Source organism: Canis aureus, chromosome 28 (genome assembly GCF_053574225.1).
Source record: "Canis aureus isolate CA01 chromosome 28, VMU_Caureus_v.1.0, whole genome shotgun sequence".
Classification (NCBI taxonomy): Eukaryota; Metazoa; Chordata; class Mammalia; order Carnivora; family Canidae; genus Canis; species Canis aureus.
The window spans coordinates 9,744,750-9,758,636 of NC_135638.1; the positions used below are offsets into that span (position 1 = coordinate 9,744,750).

The following is a 13,887-nucleotide window of genomic DNA, read 5'->3' on the forward strand; positions in this document are numbered from 1 at the left end:
AATGGAAAAGATAGCTGGAAGTAGATTCAATATGGTTGACAATGAAGAAGTCAGCTCAGGATCTCAGTTTGGCCTTTGCTGATCCATAGGGAAGACAAACTACATAATGATGAGTTAACAAGATATTAAAATGTGTGTGTGTGTGTGTGTGTGTGTGTGTGTTTTCTGGAATATCTCTCTTTCAGAAATGCTTTCATAAGTTCTACACAACCTATTTGATAGTACTTAGAATTTTTAAAATTATATTTGTTCATTTACGTCAGACCTTTTTTCCAAAAACAATGTAGATTATGGATCCATTTATAAACTATTACATCAATTTTTTAAAATTTTCAAATCTTGATAATTTGTACTTAAAGCATTTGATGATCTTGTTTTTATTCATATGGTTTTCTAGTAAAAGTTTAACTTTTAAGCATGCCTTTGAATGATAGTATTGCCTGTAAGGTCTCATAAAGTGCTTTTAATCTTTATCCTTAAGGCACTTTCCTGAAAAGTACATTTCTTGGCAAATTATACCAGCCTGCTTGATTTGAGGTCTTTTGGCTGGCCAAGATATTGGTGGAAGAAGTTGCATGAATCCAAGACCTTGGGCACTTTCGCTTCTTTTCACAGTGAATTCAAGATCCAAGGCAATCCTTTAATGCTCTTTCCCATCTTTAAATCAGTTTTCTCATTGTGCTCACTTGACATGCCTTCCTATCTTGCTGCTCAATGCAGATGTGAATTATTAAAGATCAAACTAGAAGACTGACCAAGTGGAAAAATAGATTATAGGTTGTAGATATCTTTCAGCCCGGAACCCAAAGTGAGGGGAAGCTTGGGCCAGTGGGTAAAAAGATCCAAAGTGATTCCTGAAATAGAATCCAGCACTCTAGATCACCTAGACATAGGATAATAAATAGAAAATAATAGTTTTTGTTTCTTCTCTTAGAAGTGTCTTTACTGGGGCACCTGGGTGGCTCAGTGGTTGAGCATCTACCTTTGACTCAGGTCATGATTCCAGGGTCCTGGGATTGAGTCCTGGGATAGAGTCCCGCATTAGGTTCCTTTCAGGGAGCCTGCTTCTCCCTCTGTCTGTGTCTCTGCCTCTGTGTCTCTCATGAATGAATAAATAAATAAAAATCCTTAAAAAAAAAAATGTCTGTACTAAGGTCTTTTCAAAACAGTCCCCAAATCAAGCAGATAGAAATATAATATATAGGTCATTCTAAAAGCTATATTCTTAAATCCACATTGGTCCATAGTTGTGAAATATGGACCAAAATATATGGAAAGGCCATTGACTAGAATTGTTTTTAAGATAATAATTTTTTTTAAATTTCTTTTATAGAATTAGTTTAGTTGGGTTAAATTCACCAGTCTCTGATTTTTTTTTTTTTAATTTTTATTTCTTTATGATAGTCACACACAGAGAGAGAGAGAGGCAGAGACACAGGCAGAGGGAGAAGCAGGCTCCATGCACCGGGAGCCCGACGTGGGATTCGATCCCGGGTCTCCAGGATCGCGCCCTGGGCCAAAGGCAGGCGCCAAACCGCTGCGCCACCCAGGGATCCCCCCATTCTCTGATTTTTTAAAAGTTATTCTTCGGATTTTTTTAATATTATTCATCCAAAAAACCCCATTTTTAAAGTCAAGATAACAGGATGGGGTATCATCAGCTCTATGCCCAAGCACAGAAACAAGCCCTGAGATGCCTCTCACACACATTGATCCAGGCTGGAGAGCAGAAGCAGGCTGAAACTTACTGTATTCTGAGCTCAGCTACCTTTCCAATAGAATCTCTAGTTTTTAAATATAACTTATGGCTCTGTAGAAAATCAATCCGTGATCTGAATTATTAGAGATCTAATTTAGCTATACCAGATCTTTTTTCATTTAAAAAATTCAAAACTGCCTGAGAATGTTGAAGTCCCAGCAAGAAAAGGCCAGTGCTATTTTGGGCTGTCTCTGAAGACTATCACAGGGAAGGGAGGGAGGAAAACGGAGGTAGACACATCTGGGATGCTATTTTCAGGCTCCTGGATTCCAGAAAGATTCTGGAAAGCTGGAAAGAGACCAGAAATGTAAAAGGAAATGATTAATGAGTGAAGTTGGGGCAGAAGAACTATAGATTGCTTTTTCAGGATATGATTGAGACCTTGAAAACCAGAGAGAACAAGGAAAAGCAAGAAAGAAACCCTCACAGGTATCAGTCCCCAGGGGGACGGTCACACATTTAAAATGAACCTGAGCTAAAATTATATTAAAGAGAAAGAGGGAGAGAGCGAGAGTGAGAGAGAGAGAGAGAGAGAGAGAGAGATGGGTCACATTGGTTCCGAATCCCACCAAGACCTCAAAGGTTTGGATCAGATCTCCTGGAGACCGAATGGTGGCTCTCAGCCCTGGCTGCATATCAGCTTCCCCAGGAGAGTCTAAAAAAACCCAGCCACACCCAGGCCTTATCGAAAAAGGCATAGTACTAAGAACAGCTTTAAACCTGGAGAGATTACAATGATACCTGTAGGTTGCATGAAAACACATTTATTAAACTAACATTCAAGTCACAGGTATTTTTAGAAATCAGCATAGTATTATACATTATTGTAAGGGAAATCTTAAAGTTAGTTAAGTGGTTAAATATGAAAACTTCATTTTAATTTGAAGACTGGTAATAGTAACTTTATTATTTAGTAATACATACTAGAATCCTCTAGTGGATCTTATTAAGATGCAGGTTCTAATATGATTGGCCTGAATGGAGCTTGAGATTCCCTTTCTGAGGTGTGGCTGATATTGCTGATCCAGGCACTTATGTGGTGGAGCAGTAGGCTGCAGTAATTTAAATGGCCTCTTTTCCCATAGTCTCAGACTTGGAAAACCTCCAGAAATGATCTCTACGTGAGATTTGTCACGTTTATTTCCAATCCAGGAGGGTGGAGTTGGAAGAAGAAAGACTTCTCTTTAATGTATCATAAATGACTCAGCATTTACCTTAAAAGCATATACGTCATGGGGAAATAACGTTTTAGTTAAAGAAATTTCATCCTTAGCATGCCCCCAAAGAGTTAATTCATGCACTCCAAAATTATGGCTTGACTCGAAGTGAACTGTTAAATGCCATAAATAAACTATCAGCACAAAGAAAAGCAGCAATTTTTTTATGCTAAGAAAATAACTTGTTCCTGGTAAGTCTGGTTGTTTTGCACTCACTGCTAACATAAGGTGCTATAAAAGTGGTGAAGAAGGTAAAGAGGCCACTGGAAGAGCCAAGGGAGGCCAAGGAGCAGATGTACTTGGAGTGAACATCTTAAAAAATGTTTCAGATCATATCCCACATCTAAGAATATTACACATGTTCTTTGGGAAATGTTTTCTTTTTTCTTAACGCAAGTGAATTAAGCAAACACAGGTTGCCCACAGGCTCATTGTTTCTTTTTAGGAATTTAGCTCTAAATAAGACTTTTTTTAAAAATGATCATTCTTTACCAACTTTTAGTTTAGTTTTTTCCCTCCCTTTAAGTTTGAATTTTTTGAGCCTTCGAAATACCTGCAAAGTGTCAGAGTGTTGTGTTTTCAAATGCTCATCAGTTTTTGGCACAAAGAACAAACTAATTTCAAACTCAAAGTATTTTAAATCCATGGTCGCTGTGCTTATAGGTAGTGCTAAGAAGTCCTTAGAGTCCAATAGAGTAAGAGAATAAGCAAATAATGTTTGATCAACTACTAGAAATTAATGAGGAAGTCATGTAGTCCTCCTAATGGGTATTTTTTTCTAATCGTGTTCCCAAATATTCACAGTTTTTCATATTTCAAAGAGCACATGAGAGTTACTCAAAGGGTAGTAGAAATTTCCCTGGACGTGGAGGTTGTGCTCTTGCCAAAGTTTCCCTACTAAAAAAAAAAAAGGGTTGAATATGCCTTATTTCTTCCACATTCTTGTCCCAGTGGCTCCTGCCTCCAATGATCCTCTGAGAATGTTTGTAATTGAACCATCCAGTATGGTAGTCACCAGCAAGGTGTGACCACCGAGCACTTGAAATGTGCCTTGTCCAAATTGAGGTGTCCTGTAAGGATAAAATGCATACTCAGTTTCCCAGACTTGGCATAAAAAATAATATAAAGTGCCCTATTCATAATTTTTAAATTTATTTCATGCTGAATTATTACCATTTTGTATATGTTGGGTTATATATATTATTAAAACAATTTTTACCTTTTGCTTTTCATTTTTTCAAAAGTGACTGATGCAAACTCATGAATGTATATGTATTGGGCAGGGTTATTATATAGTAAATATCTAAATTATTCATTTTTGTTTTTGGAACAATATCTATTTATTGAATATTTGTTATCCCTAAGCCAAACACTTTACTTGTTTGAACTCACTTCATCTAATGATCTCTACTTTACAAGTGAGGATGTTGAGCTTGGAGAGGTCACATAACTTGCTCAAGCCACACTTCTAGTAAGTGGGAGAGATGGGTTCAAAAGGACTTCTGCCTGTATGGGTTACCTTTTCAAATGTATTCAGCTCTTGGCGAGAAGCCTAAACCTCACATTTTATAACTGGTCATGTTGGCTTGCAGGCCTTGTGAAGTACATGGGAGGTACTAATAAATACAAGAATAGCAAAAAGACTAAAAGGAGTAGACCCAAGTGTTTGGAGAGGTTTTTCTCTGTGTGTGTGTGGTGGGACCAGTGTGATTACCCAATCATCTATATATAAAACAGTGGCAATTAAAAACAAACATTTACATGTTGCTGAATAAGCTGTGAACTTGATTTAAAACTGTGGAGTAAGCACATCTAGCTGACAGCGGTACTTAAAACAACAGCTTTACACAATGAATGAAAAGCCATGACTTCTGCAGCCAAACTCAACAAATTGAGTATACTATTGAGAAATCCTGGCCGGTCCATTTAATCCCCATTGTTCAGCGTGTGAATCGTAGGGTGGACCTTTTACAACAGGCCTTTCCAAACACCAGTTGTCTGATAGGGGCCCAGAACCAGACCCAAAGGAACTCAATCATTCCTCTATATTAGAAGGGTCTTCATCAAGAGGGCCAAACAGAATTTCCTATGGAACTTTCAAATCTTGCCATCAAATGTACACAGCCATCCATATCTCTCTGTTCCCTTTCCCAGCTAAGTTGCTTCAAGAAATAATCAAGCCTCCAATTCCACTTCTTAACCTCATTTCCCTGTTCAGTTCACTCCCTCTGATATCTACCTCTCTGTCTACACAGAAACTACCTTGTTATGGTTCTCAATGACCTCCTTCTTGTCAAATCTAGTGGACAATTTACAGTTTGCATCTTTCTTGGTCTGTTAGCTTGCTTTTGACACAGTTGACCGTTGCCTCTTTAATTACTCTTATCTTGGCTTGATTCTATAGTCTCCTGGTTTTCATCAACATTCTTGGATATTCCTTCTGAATTTCTTTCAAAGGTTCTGTAGTGGAAACATCCTTTTATTTCCCTCTTGTCTCCCCTGCCATAGCATCCCCCCCATCACTGATGTCTACCCAGTCTTCATCATGTGTATCTACCTCTCTTCACCTTTAGAAACATTAATTCTTACTATGGGTTTATTATTGTCTCTCCCACCCCATCCTCATCCCCACTCCCCAGGATCTATCCCCTCCCTAAATGCAAATCATTCCATCAAGGATAGCATGGGCAGTATAATCAGAATTTAGGGATCTAACAATAATCATAGATTATTCTACTAAAATCATCTGGTTTCTTTGTCTTCCCAAATAGCCCTTGTCTGGCTCATATTTGCCATTACAGCCTCAGTGCCTGGAAGAGAACTTGGCACATATTAGTGTATGTCAGTATGATTTCGGCTGGAAGTAACATAAATTCCAACTCAAAATGACCTGAACAAAAAAGAAATTTGGCCTATCATAGAAATGGAAGTCTAGTATAGAGTATACCAGTGGTTTAATGATGCCAGCAAGAGCTCCACTTAGTTACCTTCTAGGTCATCTTCGTCCTAAAGCCAATTCCATTCATCAACATGGCTATGCCTGTGGGAAGCAACGGGAACAACATGACCCCTTGTTCAAACAGAAATCCTTGTCCTTTTATTTTTCTGTACCTTTGGTCAACAGTGGATAATCAACAACCATAATGAGCCCAATCATTTTATTTGCAGGGGACAGGAGGGAAGAACACCTATTTAGAGTGCATTTCCCAGATGTGAAAGTCTTGGGACAGGCAATATAAACAGCCAATCAGATTTCACATAGGTATCATAGAAACCATATTACCTAGTTTAAGGAAAAAAAAACAAAACAAAAAAAAAAACTGAGATTTTCCCAACATGAATCTCTCTATAAATTCCATTAAGCCAAAGCCTTCCAGAAGCAAGTTTTAAATCTTTGCTCCAAAAAATGTCCTTTATCTTACAAATCCCATTCTACTTTTCCACTTGCCAATTCCTGGGACTATCCACCTCCCAATCCCTGAAGAATAAGTCTTTTCTGTGTGGTTCTCTAAGTCTTGCCCTGAATCCTTGGGGGTTGAGGGGAATATAGAAATAGATACAGATACAAAAATTTCAGAAGCATTCTGAAAATTTTATTTATTGAGCAAACAGCCCTCCTTCAATTTCTTCCAACTGATTCAAGTTGCCCAAACTCCAAACATTAACCCTAAAGCCACTAAAGACAGGCTAGTTTTCTTTTCTTTATGATGCAAACTTTTAGATGTTTCCTAGCCTTGCTGTCACACTTCTTCTTGCTCTGTTTCAAATCTATGTTTCCTTTCCCTTGGCTTATCTCCTATTTTTAGCTCAATGTCTGTCCTTTGGATTTGTCAGTCACATTTATCCCAGATTAAGCCCTCAGCATTTTCTCAAAGCTCTGCTTGAACTCTGCCCTAGCTGGTTCTGCTCTCGACTACCTCGGACTGCCAGGCTCCAGGGTCCCAAATCCCTCCAATAGACCTGCACACGGATACTTCTCTCTCTTTGTGCCCTCTCCTGCTTCGTGTTTAAATTCCTTATTTTAATTCATATTTAGCAGTGTTATGTAGTCCAAACACTAATTTCCCATTGTTCATCACCCATTACACAACAGCCTACTGACAGAGGCATTTACATGATGTTAACCATCCTTGGCTCTCCCAGTCAGGAGGGACAGGCTCAAGCTCAGGCTGGTAAAGCTCTTTCACGTTAGCCAGCCTGGGCCCTGTTTGGTTTCACTTGAGTTACACGAGCCTGTTTAATTGAAAATCTGACTCACACCATAGAAATCGATATCTGAGCTAATAATCAGCTGGATCTAACGAATTCAGGCTTGCCTCATTTTTAACATTTGAAGGACCTCTTTACTTAAGTTAGGAAAATAATAATATCAATTATTAAGAAAAAGAAACATATTAATTGAGACCAGAAGTGGGCAAACTTTTCTGTAAAGAGCCTGATGGCAGATATTTTTGGCTTTGTGGGCCTTATAGTCTCTGTTACAACTGTTCAACTCCACCATCACAATATGAAAGCAGCCATAGGCAATATTAAATGAGGGGGTACGGTTGTGTTCCAACAAAACTTCCATTTATTGGAACAGGTGGTGGGCCAGATTTCGTCCGTAGGCAGTATTTTGCCAACCACTGATCCAGATGGCCGGTACCCATGCTGATTGATGGGCCCCCTGAGGCCAAGATGTGTGCCAGGAGGATGAGAAGGTATGAAGTCCCTCTTGATGGGAGATCGGTTTCTTTGGTGGTAAATAATATGAAACAATTTAGATTACAACAAGTCCAGATATTTTATGACCTAGAAAACCACTCTGGACCTTGTTAAGCCAGGCTCTTGGGAATACATTTTTGACTCTCCTCTGCTATTAGAGGAACTCTATTGGGAAAGCTTAAGAAATGCTGACTGGGAGATACTTCTCTAACTAATGACTACATGGTAACACCAGTACTGTTTTGTCTAATCGTAGTGCCTTCATTTCCCCCACACAACTCTGAAATGTGGCTACTGCTGGACTTGTTGCATTGTCCTGAGACTAAGAAATTTTTCTCTCTTTCAGAATGTCACAGTAGTTCCTGCCTGCTGCCCGGTGAGACTCTCAGGCTTTCTTGGTGGTTTCTCAAAAGAATCCAGTTATTTTAGCACAATGTCCTGAAGCTTTCTGCTATTGTTCTGCTGAGGTTGGTGCAATTATCATGTCTTTAAAAGTATATATATGTATATACATACACATATCTTTAACTGCAGTATACTTGACACACAATGTTACATTAGTTTCAGGTTATTATGTCTTTTCTGGCTTATCCCACATCTGAATATTATATAGTCAATCCTCATTATTCAGATTCCATATTTGTAATTTCACCTACTTGCTAAAATCTATTTGTAACCCCAAATTCAATATTCATGACATTTTCACGGTCAGTAGCAGACATGTGCCGAGAGGCAAAACATTTGAGTCACCCAATTTGCAAGTTCCCAGCTGAGGTCAAACAAGGTGACATCTGCCTTCTTAGTTCAGCTCTCATACTGGAAGTCTGTATCTTTTTTCAGTGCATTTACTGCAATATTTATGATTTTTGTGCTTTTTGTTGGGGATTTCGCTGTTTACTTGGCTCCTACGCATAGTACAGAAGTGCTGTCTGAGGTTTCCTAAGTGCAAGAAGGCTGTGATGTGCCTTACAGAGAAAATACGTGTGTTAGATAAATTTCATCCAGGCCTGAGGTATAGTGCTGATGGCCATGAGGTTAATGCTAATGAATCAACAATATATATTAAAGTGTCTTTAAACAGAAAAGCACATACAATAAGGTTATATACTGATTGCTTGGCAAAAGTACTATAACCAGAGGCTCACAGGAACCCAGCTCTATATTTCCCCTAGGAGCCATGGTTCAGTATTCGCTAATTCAGTGTTCAGTGACTTTACAGAACTACCACAAATTACAAGAATCCATTGGAATCCCATTCGCAGGGCCCTGCTTACTTTGTGCTCAGTTTTGGCCATTCTCAAAGCTGCTCCATCATACTGCCATCTACTTCTCTAAAATGGGTCCTAGGTCTTGCCACTCAAACACAGACCAACAGAATCAGCATCACCTGGGAAGTTGGTAGAAACAGAATCCCAGGGGCACCTGTGTGGCTCAGTCAGTTAAGAATCCAACTCTTGATTTTGGCTCAGGTTATGATCTCAGGGTGGTGGGATCCAGCCCTTCATCAGGCTCTGTGCTGGGCGTGGATTAAGATTCTCTCTCTCCCCCTCTCTCTCTGCCCCTGCCCTCACCACCTTGTGCGAAAGAAAGAAAGAAAGAAAGAAAGAAAGAAAGAAAGAAAGAAAGAAAGAAAGAAAGAAAGAAAGAAGAAAGAAAGAAAGAAAGAAAGAAAGAAAGAAAGAAAGAAAGAAAGAAAGAAAGAAAGAAGAAAGAAAGAAAGAAATTGAGAATCCCAGGCCCCATCCCAGATGTAGTGAATTGGAATCTGTATTTAAACAAGATCCCGGGCAGCCCTGGTGGCTCAGCGGTTAGCGCTGCCTTCAGTCCAGGGCGTGATCCTGGAGACCCAGAATCGAGTCCCACGTCGGGCTCCCTGCTTGGAGCCTGCTTTACCCTGTGTCTGTGCCTCTCTCTCTGTGTGTCTCTCAAGAATAAATAAATAAAACCTCTAAAAAATAAATAAAATAAATAAATAAGATCCCTAGGTTATTCATATATACATTGAAGTTTGAGAAGCATTCTTTTAACACATTTCCTTCATGCCCACAATGATCTCACTGGTTACAAGTTTATTTTAACTGGTTACACTAGAAGCTGCTTTACTCTCCACATGCCAAACACTAGCCTCTCATGGTCAGTTCTATATTTCTAGTCTGGTACCATCCATCCACCTACTCACAAATCCATTAATGGAGTCAACAAGCTTTTTTTCGAGTATCCATTTTGTAGTAGATATAATTCTGAAAGTAAGATTAGACAGAAAAAAATCCTCAGACCTGCATTCTGTAAGGGAGACAGCCTGCAAACCAACACCATAAATTGCCAAGTAAATAGCAAGAATAGACTCACAAAAGAGGCACAAAGGTAACGTGGGAGAGTGACACTGATGGAAATGGTCTGTGAATGCTTCCTGGAGGAATTATTTTGAACACAAAATAACTTTAATCCCTGTCAATATGATTCAGCAATGAAGTTGTTTTAAAACAATAAGCATTAAGCATTTGTCCTTTCAAATCTAATATGTAACATCCTCCGTGTACACACATCACAACTACTTTATGATAATTTCCCTACCCAGGAACAAAAAATAACAACAACAACAAAAGGAGTGTAACTAAGAAATTACAGAAAATATATGCAGAGAAAGAGAATTTTTTTCATATCTACTTTCGGGTGTCTCAATCCTGTGTGATAATTCAATTTCTCTTTCCTTTCTTTATAGAGTCTGATGATCCTGCAAAATGGGAGGGTTCATTTTGTGATCTACTTGCACCTAATGCGACCCTCTTCAGGCCAGAACTCTACACAAGAAATTAACCTTTTTCCAGTGTCTTTTAAGAGGGCACAAGTTCATTTCCCCTCTTATGTTAAATTTTTTGATAGAATTATGAAACAAAACCATAGGAAATGTTGAATCTAATGAGCTATTGATTGTTGATCTGAACAGTCATTTAGGTCTTGGAGAATAGCCTTATCCTCTGAGTGCAAGTAAGCTACACTATAGCTCGCTATCATTTTTCACTGATTGTCACAAAAGCGCCTCAAAGCTGGCCTGTATCAGCCACTTCAGTTCACAAATGAGAAAGCTGAGGCTCTGGAAAGTAAAGGGATTTTATGCTATGAGTCAGCAGAGCCCTGGGAAGCTGTGAGGGAATATGAGCTGCGGGCAATTTTGGATAAGACCGTTCTAAGTCAGCGAGTGACTTTATGAAGAGGTAAATATGAAATTAAAAGCTATAATTAACTCTCTAAGCTGGGGCTTTGTTCTGTCCTCTTCATTCTGGACTAGTGAAAACATGCTCTTAATATCTTAGAAAATAAGTAGAGGAAGGCTGAGTAGAAAACGTGGAAGCTCTGGGAGTCGTGCAGGTGTAACGAAGCTGGCCTCCCACCCTTACTGATATTGCGACGTGTACAATTGTGATAGATGTATAGGGGTGAAGGTTACAGTGTACATTATGAGTAATTTATACAGATTTAATGTACTTCTGGGTAAAAGGAGTTGGAGTCATCCAGAAAATAAATAAATAAATAAATAAATAAATAAATAAATAAATAAATACATACATACATACATACATACATACAAAACTCCTCACAATTCACTTGTACAGTTGCAGGAAGCTGGCATATTATTAAGTGATGGACTTTGAAGTATGGACCGAGAGTAGCAACCCAAGATAGCTCTTTAAGAAGGTAAAGAGTTCGAGAAGCTGGAGAAACTGGGAGCTTGGAGTGCACAGCTACAGATTTAGCTCTGCCTCTACCTTGCTGTCTCCCTGGGCAAGTCCTCTCCTGTCTGTTTCTCCATGTGCAGTGAGGGGAGGTAGCTGGACGCGGTGACTTCCAGCATCCCATACGTACAGTTCTTGTGCTGGGTCTACATTTGCACGCGTGCGCTCACCAGGGTCCCAAGAGAGACCCACTCTGCAGACATCGCCCACATCATACCCAGCCGTGTTCCTCCCCCGTGCTTTGTGCTAATCGCCTCTTTCCTAGGGATGCTATTTCCCACCTGGGAAACCTGCTGAGGTTCTTCCCCTAATATGACGGGAGAAAATAGTTTGATGTTTGGCACACTGCTCAAATTCTGTTTTCCCTAATTACTGACTGTGTACTGGGGTTGGTTCCATGCTTACTAACTGTGTGACCTGAAGTTCTGGCTAGGCCTCAGTTTCTGCTTCCATGAAACAGGTATAATAATATCTATTTCACAGTTTCTTGAATATATTAAATGAATAAGGTACTGCTAAGTGATTCTGTGTGAAAAGAATGCCAGGTGCATAATCGATTTCAAAAACATTCATTCCTTTCCTACTTTTTCCATATTCTGCTGTTTACTATTGCTTAAAGATAAAGGGATAGTACTCCAAAAGTCAAATTTTAGGCACCATTCAGTGGTGAGAGACAGATTCATCTTCTCACCCTTGAAGCTCCACTATGTAGGCAATAACATATTCTGCTTAAGCACACCACCAATTCTCTTTTTAATAGATGGGAAACGTGGGGCCTTACACCAACTATCCACTAAAGACTGAGTGAGAGTAAATAAGAGCATGTAGGCACTTTGCACAAGTCTGACATTCCATATTTATGCCATACCTTTGGGGAAGAAGAGCTAAAATAGAACATAGAGATCTTTCTAATGTGGGCAATAGGGGCCACGGTGATGATGCTGAGGTAATGCTTGGATGAGCTAAAAGGAGCTGAAGCAACCAAATTGCCCCAGAGAAATGAGAGGAAACAGGCAGGGTCATGGCCCAGGAATAAGGATTAAGGTGTGCTGATGCAAACACTGTGATTCTTTTTTGTATATTTAAAGCCAACTATAGCAAGGAAGAGATAAGAAATGTATCCTCTGAACTCAGACTTTTAATAAACAGCATTAATGTGAAGGTCCCTAACTCTCCATTAAGTCCGATAAGGGCACAAAGAACATAGAGGACAAGCTATATAGCTGGGTGATGTGTCTTTAAATTGTTTGCTGGGAGAAACCTCTCTCAGAATGCAAAGGTCCTGAGGTCAGATGGTCTTGCTAGAATCTGTTGATACCCACCCTCACCCCAGCCTCCCACCAACCCCACCCCACCCCACCCCACTCCCCCACACATTTCTTTTGCTCTTAGCTTAACTTCTAAGAAAATCGCTCATGGTAAGAACATGGTAAAGAAAGCTTAAAATGCCTTATACGGCACTAATAAAGTTTTTGCCCTCATTTTTAGAGAAGAAATCTAGGACATGGCATGACCGTGAACTGTAGGAAGCTACATATGAGTGCCTGCGCTGTGAAGAGAAACCATGTGACTCGTCAGAGAATCAAGGATGATTCTAAAAGTGTTGCCAGTTTATTTTGTGCCAGGCAGGAAGCTGGGATTGGAAGAAGCAAAGCAAAATTAAGAAAGTAGGATCTCAAAAAAAAAAAAAAAAAAAAAGTATGGTCACTGACCTTAAGGGGCTCACAAGTTAACAGGGGCAACAGACTGTGTCTCCTTTACTGTTGTTGGCACAGCAGGACCTCAGCATGGTAACTTCCATTTGCAGAGGTAGCTGCCTGAGGAGCAAAGCAGTTAAGATGTCTCTGACAGCACAGACTCAGGGGTAGAAGGGTGCTTAACTCCCCAGCATACCTCCAGCGTGCCCATTCTTTCCTTTGTCCCTTATGAGCCTGAGGCTCCTAACTTTCCTTTCTTTTTTTTTTTTTTTTTAAGATTTTATTTATTCATTCATGAGAGACACAGAGAGAGAGGCACAGACACAGCCAGAGGGAGAAGTGGGACTCGATCCCAGGACCCTGGGATCACGACCTGAGCCAAAGGCAGAAGCTCACTCACTGCACCACCCAGGGGCCCCGCAGGGGCATCGTTTTCATACCACTTAATGTTCTCTAAAGATTAAAATGAAGCAAATGTGTTATCTTCAAAATAAAGGAAATCAAAGGGTTCTGCGATTTTGTTGTTTTAACATGTTGAAAATTGAACACATAAAGGATTAATTTAAAGGTGCTGTTATTTTCATAGTCTTTAAAGATAGTGATTATCAATCAATCATTTTTAAATTTTAATTCAGACAAAATATAGTTTTTGGAAAGAAAAACATCAATTTTGGCATGAATTGGGGTGAGCTGGGGCTTTCAAAGTAAGTATCATGCCTTATGAATTCTTAACTTACATTCTATAAAAAGAAAGGACAAATGCATAATATATTTTT

At 39.4% G+C, this 13,887-nt stretch overlaps 1 long non-coding RNA gene across 2 annotated transcripts in view; it reads left to right on the forward strand.

The window, feature by feature from the left end:
- The window catches only part of LOC144300173 (uncharacterized), a 44,491-nt gene extending 30,866 nt beyond the window's left edge, over positions 1-13,625 (forward strand). Inside the window, exons 2-5 of one of the 2 annotated variants that reach the window (XR_013366767.1) lie at positions 7,559-7,676; positions 8,027-8,147; positions 10,403-10,895; positions 13,389-13,625. This is a non-coding gene — a long non-coding RNA (uncharacterized LOC144300173). The other variant, XR_013366768.1, reaches the window with a different exon arrangement.
- Positions 13,626-13,887: the final 262 nt, after the last annotated feature.